General features: G+C 46.6%; 1 long non-coding RNA gene and 3 other non-coding genes across 4 annotated transcripts in view; 1 reads left to right on the top strand and 3 right to left on the bottom strand.

Moving 5' to 3' along the window:
• Positions 1-23,579, bottom strand: part of LOC140411586 (uncharacterized) — a 362,769-nt gene that overhangs the window by 182,655 nt on the left and 156,535 nt on the right. The window lies entirely within an intron of this gene.
• On the bottom strand, positions 433-505 carry trnav-uac (transfer RNA valine (anticodon UAC)). The gene has a single exon. It is a non-coding gene; the product is annotated as a tRNA-Val (tRNA).
• Positions 5,281-5,353, bottom strand: trnaa-ugc (transfer RNA alanine (anticodon UGC)). Its single transcript has one exon. It is a non-coding gene; the product is annotated as a tRNA-Ala (tRNA).
• Positions 12,454-12,526, top strand: trnak-uuu (transfer RNA lysine (anticodon UUU)). The gene has a single exon. It is a non-coding gene; the product is annotated as a tRNA-Lys (tRNA).

A 23,579-nucleotide genomic window follows, 5' to 3' on the forward strand; every position in this document is an offset into this window, starting at 1 on the left:
TGTAATCCCCCCCCCCCAATCTAATCCACCGTTCCTTCACCTTGTCCTCTTTGCTTCCCCTTCCCCTCCCCCCACATCTACAGTTCAACCTCTGATGTTAGTTTCTCTGCTGCTTGACCTTTCACATTCTTTGTCCTCTCTGGGGACTGCCATTAGCACTCTGTCCCCTTGGTTTCTGTGGCCATTAGAACCCGGCTTCCTTGGGTTTCTCTGGCTATGACCCCTATTTCATTCTCACTCCACAGTATAAATATTTCCCACTTTCTCTGTCTGTTAGCTTTGACAAAGAGTCATCGGACTCAAAACGTTAGCTCTTTGCTCTGCCTATAGATGCTGCCAGACTTGCTGAGATTTTCCGGCATTTCCGCTTTCGTGGTTGAATTTCTGTTCACATGGAAATTCAATTGGTCACAACTTGTCCAAAAGCAGCAATGGTTCCACTGGGGCTCGAAGCCAAGACCTGCTGCGTGTAAAGCAGACGTGATAACCACTACACCATGGAACCAGCTGGCGGCAGTTGCGCTCCTTATATGACTGGAGTTTGTGATTGTTCCATCGCGCCAGAACCTTTGTAAAGCGTGTCTTTGATGGGAATTGGATCAGCAGTCAACACCTGACTTGCTGTATAACATGTTTGCCAATCTCACAAAATCTCGTTCAGCTGATTGTGCACAATCTTTTCTCTTTGAGTCAGGCAATTCGCGATAAAGACTCAAAATGAAAGAGTGTTTAAATGGCCCGGCGCGGAGGTTGTTCGGCAAAGGGGAGGTTTCGCTTTTGTGAAGAACAGTTTTGAAGCAAGCGTGCTTGAGGCAGCGAACATTGAGTCAGAATGTTGAGTCATTGAGAGTCAGGAAGTGACTGTCCCAAACCCAACTGGGAATAACCAGTCTACAGGAAAAGGGCTCGGTGGGTGGAGTATCGGAGTGAAGCATCGAAGAGCAGCACAGCTCTGAACTCGGCCTTAATCCAGAGGCGGAGCTGCTGATATGCTGTCCGGATTCAGAGAGTGGCGCAGGGCAAAGGAAGCAGCGGTTTGTTCTGGAGGAGAGGCACAGCATAAGAAGAGGAAAGAGGGGCAACAGCGGAGCGAGAGGAGCAACAGCGAAGGGGGAATGCGGTCACTACAGGCGGCGTCAATCACAGCCTGGGTAGCTCAGTCGGTAGCGCGTTTGACCTTTGGTCTGAGCGTCCAGGGTTCAAGCCCCTGTTCGGGCGGTCATTTTAGATCCTAAAGATCGATGCTGACGTGAACCCATCGAGTGAATCGACTTCAAATGAAGCCCATCGGCCCATTGTGCCTCTGCTACCCATCAAACCCCTGTCTGTTCCAATCCCAGTTTCCAGCCAAGGTCCGTCGACTTTGCATTCCACGGGTTCAATGTTTCATCTCTTCTCTTTTGTGTGAATAATACCATCATTACAAGGAGAAATCTCTGCCCATCGCTTTCAGATTGATCCCTGCAATATTTGCGTTATGCTGATTTATTATCATTTTTTTGCTGATTTTGAGCTTTTAGGCGAGTTGAATCTGAATTCCGAGATGATCAGCAATTGAATTTCATCCAGTCCCAATAAAGGATGCCCTTTGGATCTGTCCGTTGCTGCAGTTCAGTTAAACCTCATTGTTATGTTCCAATAAGTTCCATCACATTTATATTTAAATACATTTCACTTTGTTTTCTTAATTCAAAGCCATTCTGCATTCTGTCCCCTGGGTTTCTGTGGCCATTAGCACCCGGTTTCCCTGGGTTTCCGTGGATATAGCTCATCTTTCTTTCTCACTCCACAGTATAAATATTTCCCACTTTCTCTGTCTGTTAGCTTTGACAAAGAGTCAATGGACTCGAAACGTTAGCCCTTTGCTCTCCCTCTCGATGCTGTCAGACTTGCTGAGATTTTCCAGCATTTCCTCTTTCGTGGTTGTATTTCTGTTCACAGGGAAATTCAATTGGTGACAACTTGTCCAAAAGCAGCAATGGTTCCATTGGGCTGGAACCCAGGAACTGCGGCGTATAAGGCAGACGTGATAACCTCTACACCATGGAACCAGCTGGCGGCTACTCGTCTCCTTATATGACTGGAGTTTGTGATTGTTCCATCGCTCCGGAACCTTTGTAAAGCATCGATTTGATGGGAATGGATCATCTGTCAACACCTAACTTGCTGTATAACATGTTTGCGTGTCCCACAAAGTCGCGTTCAGCTGATTGTGCCCAATTTTTTCTCTTTGAGTCAGGCAATTCTCCAAAAAGACTCAAAATGAAAGAGCGTTCAATGAAATGAAAATGAAATGAAAATCGCTCATTGTCACAAGTAGGCTTAAATTAAGTTACTGTGAAAAGCCCCTAGTCACCACATTCCGGCCCCTGTCCGAGGAGGCCGGGACGGCGCGGAAGTTTTAGGCAAATGGGAGGTTTCGCTTTTGTAAAGAACAGATTTGAAGCATGCGTGCTGGATACAGCGAACCTTGAGTCAGAATGTTGAGTCATTGAGAGTCAGGAGGTGACTGTCCCCAACCCAACTGGGAATAACCAGTCTCCAGGAAAGGGACTCGGTGGGCGGTGTATCGGAGTGAAGCGCCGAAGGGCAGCACAGCTCAGAACTCGCCGTGAATCCAGAGGCGGAGCTGCTGATATGCTGTCCGGATTCAGAGAGTGGCGCAGGGCAAAGGAGGCAGCTGTTTGTTCTGGAGGAGAGGCACAGCATAAGAAGAGGAAAGAGGGGCAACAGCGGAGCGAGAGGAACAACAGCGAAGGGGGAATCCGGTCACTGCAAACAGCGTTAGTCGCAGCCCGGATAGCTCAGTTGATAGAACGTCAGACTTTTAATCTGAGGGTCCAGGGTTCAAACCCCTGTACAAGCGATCATTTTAGATCCCAATGATCGATGCTGACGTGAAACCATAGTGTGAATCCACTTAAAAAGAAGCCCATCGGCCCATTGTGCCTCTTTCCCCCTCAAACCCCTGTCTGTTCCAATCCCAGTTTCCAGCCAAGGTCCGTCGCCTTTGCATTCCACGGGGTTCGAGGTTTCATCTATTCTCTTTTGTGTGAATAATACCATCATTACAAGGAGAAATCTCTGCCCATCACTTTCAGATTGATCCCTGAAATATTTGCGTTATGCTGATTTATTATCATTTTTTTTTGCTGATTTTGAGCTTTTAGGCGAGTTGAATCTGAATTCCGAGATGATCAGCAATTGAATTTCATCCAGTCCCAATAAAGGATGCCCTTTGGATCTGTCCGTTGCTGCTGTTCAGTTAAACCTCATTGTTATGTTCCAATAAGTTCCATCACATTTATATTTAAATACATTTCACTTTGTTTTCTTAATTCAAAGCCATTCTGCATTCTGTCCCCTGGGTTTCTGTGGCCATTAGCACCCGGTTTCCCTGGGTTTCTGTGGATATAGCTCATCTTTCTTTCTCACTCCACAGTATAAATATTTCCCACTTTCTCTGTCTGTTAGCTTTGACAAAGAGTCAATGGACTCGAAACGTTAGCCCTTTGCTCTCCCTCTCGATGCTGTCAGACTTGCTGAGATTTTCCAGCATTTCCTCTTTCGTGGTTGTATTTCTGTTCACAGGGAAATTCAATTGGTGACAACTTGTCCAAAAGCAGCAATGGTTCCATTGGGCTGGAACCCAGGAACTGCGGCGTATAAGGCAGACGTGATAACCTCTGCACCATGGAACCAGCTGGCGGCTACTCGTCTCCTTATATGACTGGAGTTTGTGATTGTTCCATCGCTCCGGAACCTTTGTAAAGCATCGATTTGATGGGAATGGATCATCTGTCAACACCTAACTTGCTGTATAACATGTTTGCGTGTCCCACAAAGTCGCGTTCAGCTGATTGTGCCCAATTTTTTCTCTTTGAGTCAGGCAATTCTCCAAAAAGACTCAAAATGAAAGAGCGTTCAATGAAATGAAAATGAAATGAAAATCGCTCATTGTCACAAGTAGGCTTAAATTAAGTTACTGTGAAAAGCCCCTAGTCACCACATTCCGGCCCCTGTCCGAGGAGGCCGGGACGGCGCGGAAGTTGTTAGGCAAATGGGAGGTTTCGCTTTTGTAAAGAACAGATTTGAAGCATGCGTGCTGGATACAGCGAACCTTGAGTCAGAATGTTGAGTCATTGAGAGTCAGGAGGTGACTGTCCCCAACCCAACTGGGAATAACCAGTCTCCAGGAAAGGGACTCGGTGGGCGGTGTATCGGAGTGAAGCGCCGAAGGGCAGCACAGCTCAGAACTCGCCGTGAATCCAGAGGCGGAGCTGCTGATATGCTGTCCGGATTCAGAGAGTGGCGCAGGGCAAAGGAGGCAGCTGTTTGTTCTGGAGGAGAGGCACAGCATAAGAAGAGGAAAGAGGGGCAACAGCGGAGCGAGAGGAACAACAGCGAAGGGGGAATCCGGTCACTGCAAACAGCGTTAGTCGCAGCCCGGATAGCTCAGTTGATAGAACGTCAGACTTTTAATCTGAGGGTCCAGGGTTCAAACCCCTGTACAAGCGATCATTTTAGATCCCAATGATCGATGCTGACGTGAAACCATAGTGTGAATCCACTTAAAAAGAAGCCCATCGGCCCATTGTGCCTCTTTCCCCCTCAAACCCCTGTCTGTTCCAATCCCAGTTTCCAGCCAAGGTCCGTCGCCTTTGCATTCCACGGGGTTCGAGGTTTCATCTATTCTCTTTTGTGTGAATAATACCATCATTACAAGGAGAAATCTCTGCCCATCGCTTTCAGATTGATCCCTGAAATATTTGCGTTATGCTGATTTATTATCATTTTTTTTTGCTGATTTTGAGATTTTAGGCGAGTTGAATCTGAATTCCGACACGATCAGAAATTGAATTTCATCCAGTCCCAATAAAGGATGCTCTTTGGATCTGCCCGTTGCTGCTGTTCAGTTAAACCTCATTGTTATGTTCCAATAAGTTCCATCACATTTATATTTAAATACATTTCACTTTGTTTTCTGAATTCAAAGCCATTCTGCACTCTGTCCCCTGGGTTTCTGTGGCCATTTGCACCCGGTTTCCCTGGGTTTCTGTAGCTATGGCTCATCTTGCTTTCTCACTCCACAGTATAAATATTTCCCACTTTCTCTGTCTGTTAGCTTTGACAAAGAGTCAACGGACTCGAAACGTGAGCCCTTTGTTCTCCCTCTCGATGCTGCCAGACTTGCTGAGATTTTCCAGCATTTCCTCTCTCGTGGTTGTATTTCTGTTCACATGGAAATTCAATTGGTGACAACTTGTCCAAAAGCAGCAATGGTTCCACTGGGGCTCGAATCCAGGACATGCTGCGTGCAAAGCAGACGTGATCACCACTACACCATGGAACCAGCTGGCGATGGCTGCACTTCTTATATGACCGGAGTTTGTGATTGTTCCATCGCTCCGGTACCTTTGTAAAGCGTCGACTTGATGGGAATGGATCATCTGTTAACACCTGATTTGCTGTATCACATGTTTGCGTGTCCCACAAAGTCGCGTTCAGCTGATTGTGCCCAAATTTTCTCTTTGAATCAGGCAATTGTCGAAAAAGTCTCAAAATGAAAGAGCGTTTAATGAAATTAAAATGAAATGAAAATCGCTTATTGTCACGAGTCGGCTTCAATGAATTTACTGTGAATAGCCCCTAGTCACCACATTCCGGCGCCTGTGCGGGGAGGCCGGTCCGGCGCGGAAGTTGTTAGGCAAAGGGGAGGTTTCGCTTTTGTAATGAACAGTTTGAAGCAAGCGTGCTGGACGCAGCGAACCTTGAGTCAGAATGTTGAGTCATTGAGAGTCAGGAAGTGACAGTCCCAAACCCAACTGGGAATAACCAGTCACCAGGAAAGGCACTCGGTGGGCGGAGTATCGGAGTGAAGTGCCAAAGAGCAGCACAGCTCTGAACTCGCCCATAATCCAGAGGCGGAGCTGTTGATATGCTGTCCGGATTCAGATAGTGGCGCAGAGCAAAGGAAGCAGCTGTTTGTTCTGGAGGAGAGGCACAGCATAAGCAGAGGAAAGAGGGGCAACAATGGAGCGAGAGGAGCAACAGCGAAGCTGGAATGTGGTCACTACTGGCGGCAACACACCCAGACCGGATAGCTCAGTCGGTAGAGCATCAGACTTTTAATCTGCGGGTCCCGGGTTCAAGTCCCTCGGGCGATCATTTTAAATCCCAATGATCGACGCTGACCTGAACTCATCGAGAGAATCCACTGGGAAAGAAGCCCATCGGCCCATTGTGCCTCTGCTACCCCTCACACCCCTATCTGTTCCAATCCCAGTTTCCAGGCAAGGACCGTCGCCTTTGCATTCCACGGGGTTCAAGGTTTCATCTATTCTTCTTTGTGTGAATAATACCATCATTACAAGGAGAAATCTCTGCCCATCGCTTTAAGATTGATCCCTGAAATATTTGCGTTATGCTGATTTATTATAATTTTTTTGCTGATTTTGAGCTTTTAGGCGAGTTGAATCTGAATTCTGACATGATTGCTAATTTGCTAGTGCAGTTGGGGAGGGTTTAAACTAAGGTGGCAGGGGGATGGGAACCGATGTAGGAAGTCAGTGGGGACGGAAACAAAAGGCAGGAAGGGAGAGTGTGGAAAGCATGACCAGAGAAAGCAGGGCAGAGAGCAGGGAAAGTCTACATTAAACTGCATTTTTTCAATGCAAGGGGCCTGACGGGCAAAGCGGATGAGCTCAGGGCATGGATGGGCACATAGGACTGCGATATTATAGCTATGACTGAAACATGGCTAAGGGAGGGGCAGGACTGGCTGCTCAATGTTCCGTGGTACAGATGCTAGAGAAAGGATAGAACAGGAGGTAAGAGAGGAGGGGAAGTGGCGTTTTTGATTTGGGAGAACATCACGGCAGTACTTAGAGGGGATATATCCGAGGGTTCGCCAACTGAGTCTATATGTGTGGAACTGAAAAATAAGAAGGGAGAGATCACCTTGATAGGACTGTACTACAGGCTCCCAAATAGTCAGCGGGAAATTGAGGAGCAAATATGTAAGTAGATTACAGATAGCTGCAAGAAAAATAGGGTGGTAATAGTAGGGGACTTAAACTCTCCCAACTTTGACTGGGACAGCCATAGCATTAGGGGCTTGGACGGAGGGAAATTTCTTGAGTGCATTCAGGAGGAATTTCTCATTCAGTATGTGGATGGACCGACTAGAGAGGGGGCAAAACTTGACCTCGTCTTGGGAAATAAGGAAGGGCAAGTGACAGAAGTGTTAGTGAGGGATCACTTTGGGACAAGTGACCATAACTCCATTAGTTTTAAGATAGCTATGGAGAATGATAGGTCTGGCCCAAGAGTTAAAATTCTTAATTGGGGCAAGGCCAATTTTGATGGTATCAGACAGGAAACTTCAGAGGTAGATTGGGAGAGGCTGTTGGCAGGCAAAGGGACGGCTGGTAAATGGGAGGCTTTTAAAAATGTGTTAACCAGGGTTCAGGGTAAGCACATTCCCTTTAGAGTGAAGGGCAAGGCTGGTAGAAGTAGGGAATCCTGGATGACTCGAGATATTGAGACTCTGGTCAAAAAAAAGACGGAGGCATTTGACGTACATAAACAACTGGGATCAAGTGGATCCCTTGAAGAGTATAGAGATTGTCGAAATAGAGTTAAGGGAGAAATCAGGAGGGCAAAAAGGGGACATGAAATTGCTTTGGCAAATATTGCAAAGGAGAATCCAAAGAGCTTCTACAGATACATAAAGGGAAAATGAGTAACTAGGGACAGAGTTGGGCCTCTTAAGGATCAACAAGGGCATCTATATGCAGAGCCTCAAGAGTTGGGTGAGATCCTGAATGAATATTTCTCATTGGTATTCACGGTTAGAGAAAGGCATGGATGTTAGGAAACGAAGGGAAATAAATCGTGATGTCTTGAGAAGTGTGCATATTACAGAGGAGGAGGTGCTGGAAGTCTGAAAGCGCACCAAGGTAGATAAATCCCCGGGACCTGATGAAATGTATCCCAGGATGTTGTGGGAGGCTAGGGAGGAAATGGCAGGTCCCCTAACAGAGATATTTGAATCATCGGCAGCCACAGGTAAGGTGCCTGAAGATTGGAGAGTAGCGAATGTTGTGCCCTTGTTTAAGAAGGGCAGCAGGGAAAAGCCTGGGAACTACAGACCGGTGAGCCTAACGTCTGTAGTAGGTAAGTTGATCGAAGGTATTCTGAGATAAAGGATCTGCAAGCATTTAGAGAGGCAAGGACTGATTCGGGGCAGTCAGCATGGCTTTGTGCGTGGAAAATCATGTCTCACAAATTTGATTGAGTTTATTGAGGGGGTGACCAAGAAGGTAGATGAGGGCAGTGCAGTAGACGTTGTCTACATGGACTTTGGCAAAGCCTTTGACAAGGTACCGCATGGTAGATTGTTGCAGAAGGTTAAAGCTCACGGGATCCAGGGTGAGGTTGCCAATTGGATTCAAAATTGGCTGGACGACAGAAGACAGAGGGTGGTTGTAGAGGGTTGTTTTTCAAACTGGAGGCCTGTGACCAGTGGTGTGCCTCAGGGATCGGTGCTGGGTCCACTGTTATTTGTGATTTATATTAATGATTTGGATGAGAATTTAGGAGGCATGGTTAGTAAGTTTGCAGATGATACCAAGATTGGTGGCACAGTGGATAGTGAAGAAGGTTATCTAGGATTGCAACGGGATCTTGATCAATTAGGCCAGTGGGCCGACGAATGGCAGATGGAGTTTAATTTACACAAATGTGAGGTGATGCATTTTGGCAGATCGAATCAGGCCAGGACTTGCTCAGTTAATGGTATGGCGTTGGGGAGAGTTACAGAACAAAGATATCTAGGAGAACAGGTTCATAGCTCCTTGAAGGTGGAGTCGCAGGTGGACAGGGTGGTGAAGAAGGCATTCGGCATGCTTGGTTTCATTGGTCAGAACATTGAATACAGGAGTTGGGACGTCTTGTTGAAGTTGTACAAGACATTGGTACGGACACACTTGGGATACTGTATGCAGCTCAATGGTTAAAGCGTGGTGCGAATAACGCCAAGGTAGCGGGTTCGATCCTCGTACGGGTCAACAATACAACGTCATCACGAAGTGATCTGCTTGCCTCATATGTTTGCAGGCAACCAGCCCAATGTTACTGGGGCGGCGTTATTACTGACCTGAAGCAGCGCAGAGTCCCTTTTATCTGCTTGACTCCTCTTGGATAATATCTGCCACTTTTTCATTCTTTTACATTTCTACGCCACAAACGTGTCGGTAACATGTTTCCAAAGTTTCTTCGTCTACAGCGATGACAATTCACGTCGTTCTGAACAATGTCTTACCTCCAATTCCTGCAATTTTCAGGCAGATCTGCTCCAGGCAACTTTGGAAATAGCCACGCAACATGTCAGACGTGCCCACCATTCAGGACTGGAGTGAATTTGGAAACGGCATGGTCACTCCAGCCAAAAACGCATACTTGGCCGGTTAGCTCAGGTGGTTAGACGTGGTGCTAATAACGCCAAGGTCGCGGATTCTATCTTGTACGAAGTAACCACAGCGTGAAATAATCTCCGCTTTTCCGGCAAGCTGTAGCGGCATTTTGACTCCGCTGCGACGGCGCAGAGTTCCCTTTAACTGCTTGGCGCCTCTTGGACATTATCTGCCACTTTTTCTGAGAAACTGTCGTTCTTTTACATTTCTGTGTCACAAATGTGTCCAACGTCTCCTAATCAACAGCGAACTCCTGCAGATGACAATTCACGTCGCTCTGAACTGTGCTTTACGTCTCCTTCATTGCAATATTTCAGGCTAGTCTGCTCCAGGCAGCGTTGCAAACAGCCACGGTACGATGTCACATCAGCCTATCTTGAAATTGCGGCATTGAATAGATCAGCAGCGCTGTGCAGGAATTACTAACCCTCTTGCCAGTAATTTGGCTCAAATGCTGCCACCTTCAACAAACCGATTGCTTAACATGCAGCCGTTTGCTGGCTACGCCAAATACATTTGATGCTTCGAAATGTCTTTTTCAAAAATCTGCACTACCCATTTATAATGTGGTGCTAATTATACTGATGTGGAGATGCGGGCGTTGGTCTGGGGTGAGCACAGTAAGAAGTCTTACAACACCAGGTTAAAGTCCAACAGGTTTGTTCCGATGTCACTAGCTTCCGGAGCGCTGCTCCTTCCTCAGGTAATTGCACTGAAACACGTCTGGAACGATCAAAATACCTTAAGGCGAGAAGTAAACTTGTTTGCTAATCTATTGAGAGGCGACGCATGATCTCCCGGTTAATTTCCTTACCTTGTAAATCCCCGAACCATTTACCCCAATTTAAAATTAAGCTGGCTCATTATCATTTCGTGCTGAAGCAGCAGCCGTCCATTCGGACTAATGTGAGCGCCTGTCCTGCAATTGCAAATAATCTGTATGATGTTGAGATGCTGGCGCTGGATACAGAAAGAAGTGTGACAGCAACAAGAAGTGTGACAGCAACAGGTTTATTTGAAATCACAAGCTTTGGCAGCGCCGTCCCTTCATCAGTTGAAGTGATGAAGGACCACTTTACCTGATGAAGGGACAGCGTTGCCAAAGCTTACGATTTCAAATCAACCTGTTGGACTTTAATATGGTGCTGTGAGACTTCTTACTGAATAATCTGCACGCACTTTATTGCGGCACGGTTACATTTCGACTGAATTTTGAATTCACAGTGTCAGCTGCTTTTACTCTTTCAATGAAAAAAGCCGTCCAAAGGCTTTTGCGGCCAAGTACTGGAAATGTGAACCTTAACACATCCCGTGCTAGAATAATAATAATCTTTACTGGCACAAGTAGGCGTACATTAACACTGCCTATAAGTTACTGTGAAATTTCTATCATAAAGATGAATATATGAGAAATCTGATGAGGAGAAAGTTTGCAGATTGGGCGATGCTCCAGGCACAATGTGTTCAACAATGCCGAAGCCAGCGTAAGTGTTGGTGAGAAGTTTGTCAGTTGGAAACGTGCAGAAAGTTCAAGGGGAAAGAAAATCCTTCCGGCTTGCTGGCAACCTTAAGGGTGGAATTTACAAAAGGCAAATTCGCCCGATCCAGCTTGTTCGCGATCAGTCAGGAAAGAATACTCAATTCTCCATTCACGACTTGACTAAATTTGGAATCGACATGGTCACACGAGGTGCACGTATGGAAATGGCTGGTTAACTCAATGGTTACAGCGAGATGCTAAAAACGCCAAGATCGCTAATAATGCCGCCCCAGTAACACTGGACCGGTTGCCTGCAAACCAATGAGGCAAGCAGATCACTTCGTGTCGGAGTTGTTTTGTTAACCCATACGAGAATCGAACCCGCGACCTTGGCGTTAATAGCACCACGCTCTTACCATTGAGTTAACCAGCCATTTCCGTACGAGCACCTCGTGTGACCATGTGAATTCCAAATTTAGTCAAGTCGTGAATGGAGAATTAAGTATTCTTTCCTGACTGATCGCGAACAAGCTGGATCGGGCGAATTTGCCTTTTGTAAATTCCACCCTTTAGGTTGCCAGCAAGCCGTAAGGATTTGCTTTCCCCTTGAACTTTCTGCACGTTTCCAACTGACAATCTTCTCACCAACACTTATGCTGGCTTCGGCATTGTTGAACACATTGTGCCTGGAGCATCGCCCAATCTGCAAACTTTCTACTCATCAAATTTCTCATGTATTCATCTTAATGACCAACCAGCTGGCGGCTGCTACACTCCTTATATGACCGGAGTTTGTGATTGTTCCATCGCTCCGGAACCTTTGTAAAGCGTCGATTTGATGGGAATGGATCATCTGTCAACACCTGACTTGCTGTATAACATGTTTGCGTGTCCCACAAAGTCGCGTTCAGCTGACTGTGCCCAATTTTTCCTCTTTGAGTCATGCAATTCTCGAAAAAGACTCAAAATGAAAGAGCGTTTAATGAAATGAAAATGAAACGAAAATCGCTCATTGTCACAAGTAGGCTTCAATGAAGTTACTGCGAAATGCCCCTAGTCACCACATTCCGGCGCCTGTTCGGGGAGGCCGGTACGGCACGGAAGTTGTTAGGCAAAGTTGAGGTTTCGCTTTTGTCAAGAACAGTTTTGAAGCAAGTGTGCTGGACGCAGCGAACCTTGAGTCGGAATGTTGAGTCATTGAGAGTCAGGAAGTGACTGTCCCAAACCGAACTGGGAATAACCAGTCACCAGGAAAGGGGCTCGGTAGGCGGAGTATCGGTGAAGCGCCAAAGAGCAGCACAGCTCTGAACTCGCCCCGAATCCAGAGGCGGAGCTGCTGATATGCTGTCCGGATTCAGAGAGAGGCGCACGGCAATGGAAGCAGCGATATGTTCTGGAGGAGAGGCGCAGCATAAGAAGAGGAAAGAAGGTCAACGGCGGAGCGAGAGGAAGAACAGCGAAGGGGGAATGCGGTCACTACAGGCGACTTCACTCACAGCCCGGATAGCTCAGTCGGTAGAGCATCAGACTTTTAATCTGAGGGTCCAGGGTTCAAGTCCATGTTCGAGCGATCGTTTTAGATCCCAATAATCGATGCTCACGTGAATCCATCGAGTGAATCCACAGGGAAAGAAGCCCATCGGCCCATTGTCCCTCTGCTACCCCTCACATCCCTGTCTGTTCCAATCCCAGTTTCCAGCCAAGGTCCGTCGCCTTTGCATTCCACGGGGTTCAAGGATTCATCTATTCTCTTTTGTGTGAATAATACCATCATTACAAGGAGAAATCTCTGCCCATCGCTTTAAGATTGATCCCTGAAATATTTGCGTTATGCTGAATATTCTCATTTTTTTGTTGATTTTGAGCTTTTAGGCGAGTTGAATCTGAATCCCGACATGATCAGAAAATGAATTTCATCCAGTCCCAATAAAGGATGATCTTTGGATCTGTCCGTTGCTGCTGTTCAGTTAAACCTCATTGTTATGTCCCAATGAATTCCATCACATTTATATTTAAATACATTTCACTTTGTTTTCTTAATTCAAAGCCATTCTGCACTCTGTGCCCTGGGTTTCTGTGGCCATTAGCACCCGGTTTCCCTGAGTTTCTGTGGCTATGGCTCATCTTTCTTCCTCACTCCACAGTATAAATATTTCCCACTTTCTCTGTCTGTGAGCTTTGTCAAAGAGTCATCGGACTCGAAACGTTAGCTCTTTGCTCTCCCGACAGATGCTGCCAGACGTGCTGAGATTTTCCAGCATTTTATCTTTCGTGGTAGTATTTCTGTTTACATGGAAATGCTATTTGTCGCAACTTGTCCAAAATGAGCAATGTGTCAACTGGACCTGCTGCGTGTAAAGCAGGCGTGATAACCACTACACCATGGATCCAGCAGGCGGCAGCTACACTCCTTATATGACTGGAGATTGTGATTGTTCCATCGCTCCGGAACCTTTGTAAAGCGTCAATTTGATGGGAATGAATAAGCTGTCAACACCTGATTTGCTGTATAACATTTTTGCGTGTCCCACAAAGTCGCGTTCAGCTGATTGTGCCCACATTTCCTTTTTGAATCAGGCAATTGTCGAAAAAGACTCAAAATGAAAGAGCATTTAATGAAATAAAAATGAAATGAAAATCGCTTATTGTCACGAGTCGGCTTCAATGAAGTTACTGTGAATAGCCCCTAGTCACCATATTCCGGCGCCTGTTCGGGGAGGCCGGTACGGCGCGGAAGTTGTTAGGCAAAGGGGAGGTTTCGCTTTTGTAAAGAACAGTTTTGAAGCAAGCGTGCTGGTAGCAGCGAACCTTGAGTCAGAATGTTGAGTCATTGAGAGTCAGGAAGTGACTGTCCCAAACCCAACTGGGAATACCCAGTCACCAGGAAAGGGACTCGGTGGGCGGAGTATCGGAGTGAAGCGCCAAAGAGCAGCACAGCTCTGAACTCGCCCTGAATCCAGAGGCGGAGCTGTTGATATGCTGTCCGGATTCAGATAGTGGCGCAGGGCAAAGGAAGCAGCTGTTTGTTCTGGAGGAGAGGCACAGCACAAGCAGAGGAAAGAGGGGCAACAATGGAGCGAGAGGAGCAACAGCGAAGAGGGAATGCGGTTACTACAGGCGTTATGACACCCAGCCCGGATAGCTCAATCGGTAGAGCATCTGGCTTTTAATCTAAGGGTCCCGGGTTCAAGTCCCTGTTCGGGCGATCATTTTAAATCCCAATGATCGACGCTGACCTGAACTTATCGAGAGAATCCACTGGGAAAGAAGCCCATCGACCCATTTTGCCTCTGCTACCCAACAAAGAACAAAGAACAAAGAAATGTACAGCACAGGAACAGGCCCTCCAAGCCCGTACCGACCATGCTGCCCGGCTAAACTACAATCTTCTACACTTCCTGGGTCCGTATCCTTCTATTCCCATCGTATTCATATATTTGTCAAGATGCCCCTTAAATGTCCCTATCGTCCCTGCTTCCACTACCTCCTCCGGTAGCGAGTTCCAGGCACCCACTACACTCTGCGTAAAAAACCTGCCTCGTATATCTACTCTAAACCTTGCCCCTCTCACCTTAAACCTATGCCCCCTAGTAATTGACCCCTCTACCCTGGGGAAAAGCCTCTCTGACTATCCACTCTCTCTGTGCCCCTCATAATTTTAAATACCTCTATCAGGTCTCCCCTCAACCTCCTTCGATTCAGTGAGAACAAACCGAGTTTATTCAATCGCTCCTCATAGCTAATGCCCTCCATACCAGGCAACATTCTGGTAAATCTCTTCTGCACCCTCTCTAAAGCCTCCACATCCTTCTGGTAGTGTGGCGACCAGAATTGAACACTTTACTCCAAGTGTGGCCTAACTAAGGTTCTATACAGCTGCCACATGACTTGCCAATTCTTATACTCAATGCCCCGGCCAATGAAGGTAAGCATACCGTATGCCTTCTTGACTACCTTCTCCACCTGTGTTGCCCCTTTCAATGACCTGTGGACCTGTACTCCTAGATCTCTTTGACTTTCAATACTCTTGAGGGTTCTACCATTCACTGTATATTCCCTACCTGCATTAGACCTTCCAAAATGCATTACCTCACATTTGTCCGGATTAAACTCCATCTGTCATCTCTCCGCCCAAGTCTCCAGACAATCTAAATCCTGCTGTATCCTCCGACAGTCCTCATCGCTATCCGCAATTCCACCAACCTTTGTGTCGTCTGCAAACTTACTAATCAGACCAGTTACATTTTCCTCCAAATCATTTATATACACTACAAAGAGCAAAGGTCCCAGCACTGATCCCTGTGGAACACCACTGGTCACAGCCCTCCAATTAGAAAAGCATCCCTCCATTGCTACTCTCTGCCTTCTATGGCCTAGCCAGTTCTGTATCCACCTTGCCAGCTCACCCCTGATCCCGTGTGACTTCACCTTTTGTACTAGTACACCATGAGGGACCTTGTCAAAGGCCTTACTGAAGTCCATATAGATAACATCTACTGCCCTACCTGCATCAATCATCTTAGTGACCTCCTCGAAAAACTCTATCAAGTTAGTGAGACACGACCTCCCCTTCACAAAACCGTGCTGCCTCTCACTAATACGTCCATTTGCTTCCAAATGGGAGTAGATCCTGCCTCAAAGAATTCTCTCCAGTAATTTCCCTACCACTGAAGTAAGGCTCACCGGCCTGTAGTTACCGGGATTATCCTTGCTACCCTTCTTAAAAAGAGGAACAACATTGGCTATTCTCCAGTCCTCCGGGACATCCCCTGAAGACAGCAAGGATCCAAAGATTTCTGTCAAGGCCTCAGCAATTTCCACCCCAGCCTCCTTCAGTATTCTGGGGTAGATCCCATCAGGCCCTGGGGACTTATCGACCTTAATATTTTTTAAGACACCAACACCTCGTCTTTTTGGATCACAATGTGACCCAGGCTATCCACACCCCCTTCTCCAGACTCAACATCTACCAATTCCTTCTCTTTGGTGAATACTGATGCAAAGTATTCATTTCGTACCTCACCCATTTCCTCTGGCTCCACACATAGATTCCCTTGCCTATCCTTCAGTGGGCCAACCCTTTCCTTGGCTACCCTCTTGCTTTTTATGCACGTGTAAAATGCCTTGGGATTTTCCTTAACCCTATTTGCCAAAGACTTTTCGTGACCCCTTCTAGCCATCCTGACTCCATGCTTAAGTTCCTTCCTACTTTCCTTATATTCCACGCAGGCTTCGTCTGTTCCCAGCCTTTTAGCCCTGACAAATGCCTCCTTTTTCTTTTTGACGAGGCCTACCATATCACTCGTCATCCAAGGTTCCCGAAAATTGCCGTATTTATCTTTCTTCCTCACAGGAACATGCCGGTCCTGTATTCCTTTCAACTGCCACTTGAAAGCCTCCCACATGTCAGATGTTGATTTGCCCTAAAACATCCGCCCCCAATCTATGTTCTTCAGTTCCCGCCTAATATTGTTATAATTTGCCTTCCCCCAATTTAGCACATTCATCCTCGGACCACTCTTATCCTTGTCCACCAGTACTTTAAAACTTACTGAATTGTGGTCACTGTTACCGAAATGCTACCCTACTGAAACATCTACCACCTGGCCGGGCTCATTCCCCAATACCAGGTCCAGTACCGCCCCTTCCCTAGTTGGACTGTCTACATATTGTTTTAAGAAGCCCTCCTGGATGCTCCTTACAAACTCCGCCCCGTCTAAGCCCCTGGCACTAAGTGAGTCCCAGTCAATATTGGGGAAGTTGAAGTCTCCCATCACCACAACCCTGTTGTTTTTACTCTTTTCCAAAATCTGTCTACCTATGTGCTCCTCTATCTCCCGCTGGCTGTTGGGAGGCCTGTAGTATACCCCCAACATTGTGACTGCACCCTTCTTATTCCTGATCTCTACCCATATAGCCTCACTGCCCTCTGAGGTGTCCTCTCGCAGTACAGCTGTGATATTCTCCCGAACAAGTAGCGCAACTCCACCTCCCCTTTTACATCCCCGTCTATCCCGCCTGAAACATCTAAATCCTGGAACTTTTAGCTGCCAAACCTGCCCCTCCCTCAACCAGGTCTCTGTAATGGCAACAACATCATAGTTCCAAGTACTAATCCAAGCTCTAAGTTCATCTGCCTTACCCGTAATGCTCCTTGCATTAAAACATATGCACTTCAGGCCACCAGGCCCGCTGTGTTCAGCAACTTCTCCCCGTCTTCTCTGCCTCAGAGCCACACTGTCCCGATTCCCTAGTTCTCCCTCAATGCTCTCACCATCTGACCTATTGCTCCCGTGCCCACCCCCTGCCATACTAGTTAAACCCTCCCGTGTGACACTAGCAAACCTCGCGGCCAGGATATTTATGCCTCTCCGGTTTAGATGCAACCCGTCCTTGTTATACAGGTCACATCTGCCCCGGAAGAGCTCCCAGTGGTCTAGATAATGGAAACCCTCCCTCCTACACCATCTGTTTAGCCACGTGTTTATCTGCTCTATCTTCCTATTTCTAGCCTCACTGGCACGTGGCACAGGGAGTAATCCCGAGATTACAACCCTCGAGGTCCTGTCTTTTAATTTTCTGCCTAGCTCCCTGAACTCCTGCTGCAGGACCTCATGCCCCTTCCTGCCTATGTCGTTAGTACCAATATGTACAACGACCTCTGCCTGTTTGCCCTCCCCCTTCAGGATGCCCTCTACCCGTTCGGAGACATCCTGGACCCTGGCACCAGGGAGGCAACATACCATCCTGGAGTCTCTTTCACGTCCACAGAAGCGCCTATCTGTGCCCCTGACTATAGAGTCCCCTATTACTATTCTGCGCTTTGACCCTCCCTTCTGAACATCAGAGCCAGCCGTGGTGCCACTGCTCTGCCTGCTGCTGTTTTCCCCTGATAGGCTATCCCCCCGACAGTATCCAAAGGGGTATATCTGTTCGAGAGGGGGACAACCACAGGGGATTCCTGCACTGACTGCCTGCCCTTTCTGGTGGTCACCCATTTCTCTGCCTGCACCTTGGGTGTGACCACATTTACATAACTGCGATCTATGACGCTTTCCGCCACCTGCATGCTCCGAAGTGCATCCAATTGCTTCCCCAACCGAACCATGCGGTCTGTGAGGAGCTCCAGTTGGGTGCACTTTCTGCAGATGAAGACACCCGGGACGCTGGAAGCCTCCCGGACCTGCACATCTCAGTCAGAGCACAGCACCCCTCTAACTGACATTGCGTCAATTAATTAAAATTAAAATTTGTCTTTTTTTAAAAAAATATTTTTTTTTAAATTTCAAAGTTACTGTCAACGATCTGTTTCCTAGCACTAGATTTCTAATAGAAATGCGATAGCTAACTATAGTACTCTCCGATCTCTGTCTTAGATATCCCTCTAAATTATAATTAAGTTATTATGTTTAATTAGTTACCAAATACTCAAATTTTTTTTAAAATTTAGGGTAGAATCCCAACCAGCCACTCTGGCCACAGCATCTCTGTGATGTCACTTCAGTTTCCTTCCCCGACACACACAATTTGAAAAAAGGTATAAAAGTAAAAATAAGTAAAAATCACTTACTTACCTTCTTACCTTCTGAGTGTCTTAGATGTTCTCAGGTTCTCTCGCTGACAGAGACTGCTCCTCCACCTCCGAACCTTGACCTGCACAATGCTAATAATATAGTAATAATATAATATGGCACTTACTTTACACCAATGGGTCTTATTATTAGCTTAGAGGAGGAGGGCGGGTGGGAGAAACTACACGTGCAGTGTCTCGGGTTTCCTCTCCACCAGAATTAATTGGTTGGGGGGGGGGGGGACTTCCTAGAGGTCCGCCGGTCGAACTTCCGGTTCCCGCCTTATATAAAAACAAATAAAACAGAAAAGAACAGACAGGGAACCAGGTAAGGCTTTTTAAAGTCGCTACTCACCTCCCACAGGGCCCCTGCGCACCGCTGCCGCCGAAATCCAAAGGGCTGCTCCTGTAAAGGTAAGTGGTTTTAAACCCCTCAAACCCCTGTCTGTTCCAATCCCAGTTTCCAGCCAAGGACCGGCGCCTTTGCATTCCACGGGGTTCAAGGTTTCAACAATTCTCCTTTGTGTGAATAATACCATCATTACAAGGAGAAATCTCTGCCCATCGCTTTCAGATTGATCCCTGAAATATTTGCGTTATGCTGATTTATTATCATTTTTTTTGCTGATTTTGAGCTTTTAGGCGCGTTGAATCTGAATTCTGACAGGATTGCTAGTTTGCTAGTGCAGTTGGGGAGGGTTAAAACTAATGTGGCAGGGGGGTGGGAACCGATGTAGGAAGTCAGTGGGGACGGAAACAAAAGGCAGGAAGGGAGAGTGTGTAAAGCATGACCAGAGAAAGCAGGGCAGAGAGCAGGTAAAGTCTACATTAAACTGCATTTATTTCAATGCAAGGGGCCTGACGGGCAAAGCGGATGAACTCAAGGCATGGATGGGCACATGGGACTGGGATATTATAGCTATGACTGAAACATGGCTAAGGGAGGGGCAGGACTGGCAGCTCAATGTTCCGGGGTACAGATGCTGTAGAAAGGATAGAACAGGAGGTAAGAGAGGAGGGGGAGTGGCGTTTTTGATTTGGGAGAACATCACGGCAGTACTTAGAGGGGATATATCCGAGTGTTCGCCCACTGAGTCTAGATGGGTGGAACTGAAAAATAAGAAGGGAGAGATCACCTTGATAGGACTGTACTATAGGCTCCCAAATAATCAGCGGGAAATTGAGGACCAAATATGTAAGGAGATAGCTGCAAGAAAAATAGGGCAGTAATAGTAGGGGACTTTAACTTTCCCAACATTGACTGGGACAGCCAAAGCATTAGAGGCTTGGATGGAGGGAATTTTGTTGAGTGTATTCAGGAGGAATTTCTCATTCAGTATGTGGATGGACCGACTAGAGAGGGGGCAAAACTTGACCTCGTCTGGGAAATATGGAAGGGCAAGTGACAGAAGTGTTAGTGAGGGGTCACTTTGGGACAAGTGACCATAACTCCATTAGTTTTAAGATAGCCATGGAGAATGATAGGTCTGGCCCAAGAGTTAAAATTCTTAATTGGGGCAAGGCCAATTTTGATGGTATCAGACAGGAAACTTCAGAGGTAGATTGGGAGAGGCTGTTGGCAGGCAAAGGGACGGCTGGTAAATGGGAGGCTTTTAAAAATGTGTTAACCAGGGTTCAGGGTAAGCACATTCCCTTTAGAGTGAAGGGCAAGGCTGGTAGAAGTAGGGAATCCTGGATGACTCGAGATATTGAGACTCTGGTCAAAAAAAAGACGGAGGCATTTGACGTACATAAACAACTGGGATCAAGTGGATCCCTTGAAGAGTATAGAGATTGTCGAAATAGAGTTAAGGGAGAAATCAGGAGGGCAAAAAGGGGACATGAAATTGCTTTGGCAAATATTGCAAAGGAGAATCCAAAGAGCTTCTACAGATACATAAAGGGAAAATGAGTAACTAGGGACAGAGTTGGGCCTCTTAAGGATCAACAAGGGCATCTATATGCAGAGCCTCAAGAGTTGGGTGAGATCCTGAATGAATATTTCTCATTGGTATTCACGGTTAGAGAAAGGCATGGATGTTAGGAAACGAAGGGAAATAAATCGTGATGTCTTGAGAAGTGTGCATATTACAGAGGAGGAGGTGCTGGAAGTCTGAAAGCGCACCAAGGTAGATAAATCCCCGGGACCTGATGAAATGTATCCCAGGATGTTGTGGGAGGCTAGGGAGGAAATGGCAGGTCCCCTAACAGAGATATTTGAATCATCGGCAGCCACAGGTAAGGTGCCTGAAGATTGGAGAGTAGCGAATGTTGTGCCCTTGTTTAAGAAGGGCAGCAGGGAAAAGCCTGGGAACTACAGACCGGTGAGCCTAACGTCTGTAGTAGGTAAGTTGATCGAAGGTATTCTGAGATAAAGGATCTGCAAGCATTTAGAGAGGCAAGGACTGATTCGGGGCAGTCAGCATGGCTTTGTGCGTGGAAAATCATGTCTCACAAATTTGATTGAGTTTATTGAGGGGGTGACCAAGAAGGTAGATGAGGGCAGTGCAGTAGACGTTGTCTACATGGACTTTGGCAAAGCCTTTGACAAGGTACCGCATGGTAGATTGTTGCAGAAGGTTAAAGCTCACGGGATCCAGGGTGAGGTTGCCAATTGGATTCAAAATTGGCTGGACGACAGAAGACAGAGGGTGGTTGTAGAGGGTTGTTTTTCAAACTGGAGGCCTGTGACCAGTGGTGTGCCTCAGGGATCGGTGCTGGGTCCACTGTTATTTGTGATTTATATTAATGATTTGGATGAGAATTTAGGAGGCATGGTTAGTAAGTTTGCAGATGATACCAAGATTGGTGGCACAGTGGATAGTGAAGAAGGTTATCTAGGATTGCAACGGGATCTTGATCAATTAGGCCAGTGGGCCGACGAATGGCAGATGGAGTTTAATTTACACAAATGTGAGGTGATGCATTTTGGCAGATCGAATCAGGCCAGGACTTGCTCAGTTAATGGTATGGCGTTGGGGAGAGTTACAGAACAAAGATATCTAGGAGAACAGGTTCATAGCTCCTTGAAGGTGGAGTCGCAGGTGGACAGGGTGGTGAAGAAGGCATTCGGCATGCTTGGTTTCATTGGTCAGAACATTGAATACAGGAGTTGGGACGTCTTGTTGAAGTTGTACAAGACATTGGTACGGACACACTTGGGATACTGTATGCAGCTCAATGGTTAAAGCGTGGTGCGAATAACGCCAAGGTCGCGGGTTCGATCCTCGTACGGGTCAACAATACAACGTCATCACGAAGTGATCTGCTTGCCTCATATGTTTGCAGGCAACCAGCCCAATGTTACTGGGGCGGCGTTATTACTGACCTGAAGCAGCGCAGAGTCCCTTTTATCTGCTTGACTCCTCTTGGATAATATCTGCCACTTTTTCATTCTTTTACATTTCTACGCCACAAACGTGTCGGTAACATGTTTCCAAAGTTTCTTCGTCTACAGCGATGACAATTCACGTCGTTCTGAACAATGTCTTACCTCCAATTCCTGCAATTTTCAGGCAGATCTGCTCCAGGCAACTTTGGAAATAGCCACGCAACATGTCAGACGTGCCCACCATTCAGGACTGGAGTGAATTTGGAAACGGCATGGTCACTCCAGCCAAAAACGCATACTTGGCCGGTTAGCTCAGGTGGTTAGACGTGGTGCTAATAACGCCAAGGTCGCGGATTCTATCTTGTACGAAGTAACCACAGCGTGAAATAATCTCCGCTTTTCCGGCAAGCTGTAGCGGCATTTTGACTCCGCTGCGACGGCGCAGAGTTCCCTTTAACTGCTTGGCGCCTCTTGGACATTATCTGCCACTTTTTCTGAGAAACTGTCGTTCTTTTACATTTCTGTGTCACAAATGTGTCCAACGTCTCCTAATCAACAGCGAACTCCTGCAGATGACAATTCACGTCGCTCTGAACTGTGCTTTACGTCTCCTTCATTGCAATATTTCAGGCTAGTCTGCTCCAGGCAGCGTTGCAAACAGCCACGGTACGATGTCACATCAGCCTATCTTGAAATTGCGGCATTGAATAGATCAGCAGCGCTGTGCAGGAATTACTAACCCTCTTGCCAGTAATTTGGCTCAAATGCTGCCACCTTCAACAAACCGATTGCTTAACATGCAGCCGTTTGCTGGCTACGCCAAATACATTTGATGCTTCGAAATGTCTTTTTCAAAAATCTGCACTACCCATTTATAATGTGGTGCTAATTATACTGATGTGGAGATGCGGGCGTTGGTCTGGGGTGAGCACAGTAAGAAGTCTTACAACACCAGGTTAAAGTCCAACAGGTTTGTTCCGATGTCACTAGCTTCCGGAGCGCTGCTCCTTCCTCAGGTAATTGCACTGAAACACGTCTGGAACGATCAAAATACCTTAAGGCGAGAAGTAAACTTGTTTGCTAATCTATTGAGAGGCGACGCATGATCTCCCGGTTAATTTCCTTAGCTTGTAAATCCCCGAACCATTTACCCCAATTTAAAATTAAGCTGGCTCATTATCATTTCGTGCTGAAGCAGCAGCCGTCCATTCGGACTAATGTGAGCGCCTGTCCTGCAATTGCAAATAATCTGTATGATGTTGAGATGCTGGCGCTGGATACAGAAAGAAGTGTGACAGCAACAAGAAGTGTGACAGCAACAGGTTTATTTGAAATCACAAGCTTTGGCAGCGCCGTCCCTTCATCAGTTGAAGTGATGAAGGACCACTTTACCTGATGAAGGGACAGCGTTGCCAAAGCTTACGATTTCAAATCAACCTGTTGGACTTTAATATGGTGCTGTGAGACTTCTTACTGAATAATCTGCACGCACTTTATTGCGGCACGGTTACATTTCGACTGAATTTTGAATTCACAGTGTCAGCTGCTTTTACTCTTTCAATGAAAAAAGCCGTCCAAAGGCTTTTGCGGCCAAGTACTGGAAATGTGAACCTTAACACATCCCGTGCTAGAATAATAATAATCTTTACTGGCACAAGTAGGCGTACATTAACACTGCCTATAAGTTACTGTGAAATTTCTATCATAAAGATGAATATATGA

The sequence above is a fragment of the Scyliorhinus torazame genome, chromosome 4, assembly GCF_047496885.1.
Source record: "Scyliorhinus torazame isolate Kashiwa2021f chromosome 4, sScyTor2.1, whole genome shotgun sequence".
NCBI lineage: Eukaryota > Metazoa > Chordata > Chondrichthyes > Carcharhiniformes > Scyliorhinidae > Scyliorhinus > Scyliorhinus torazame.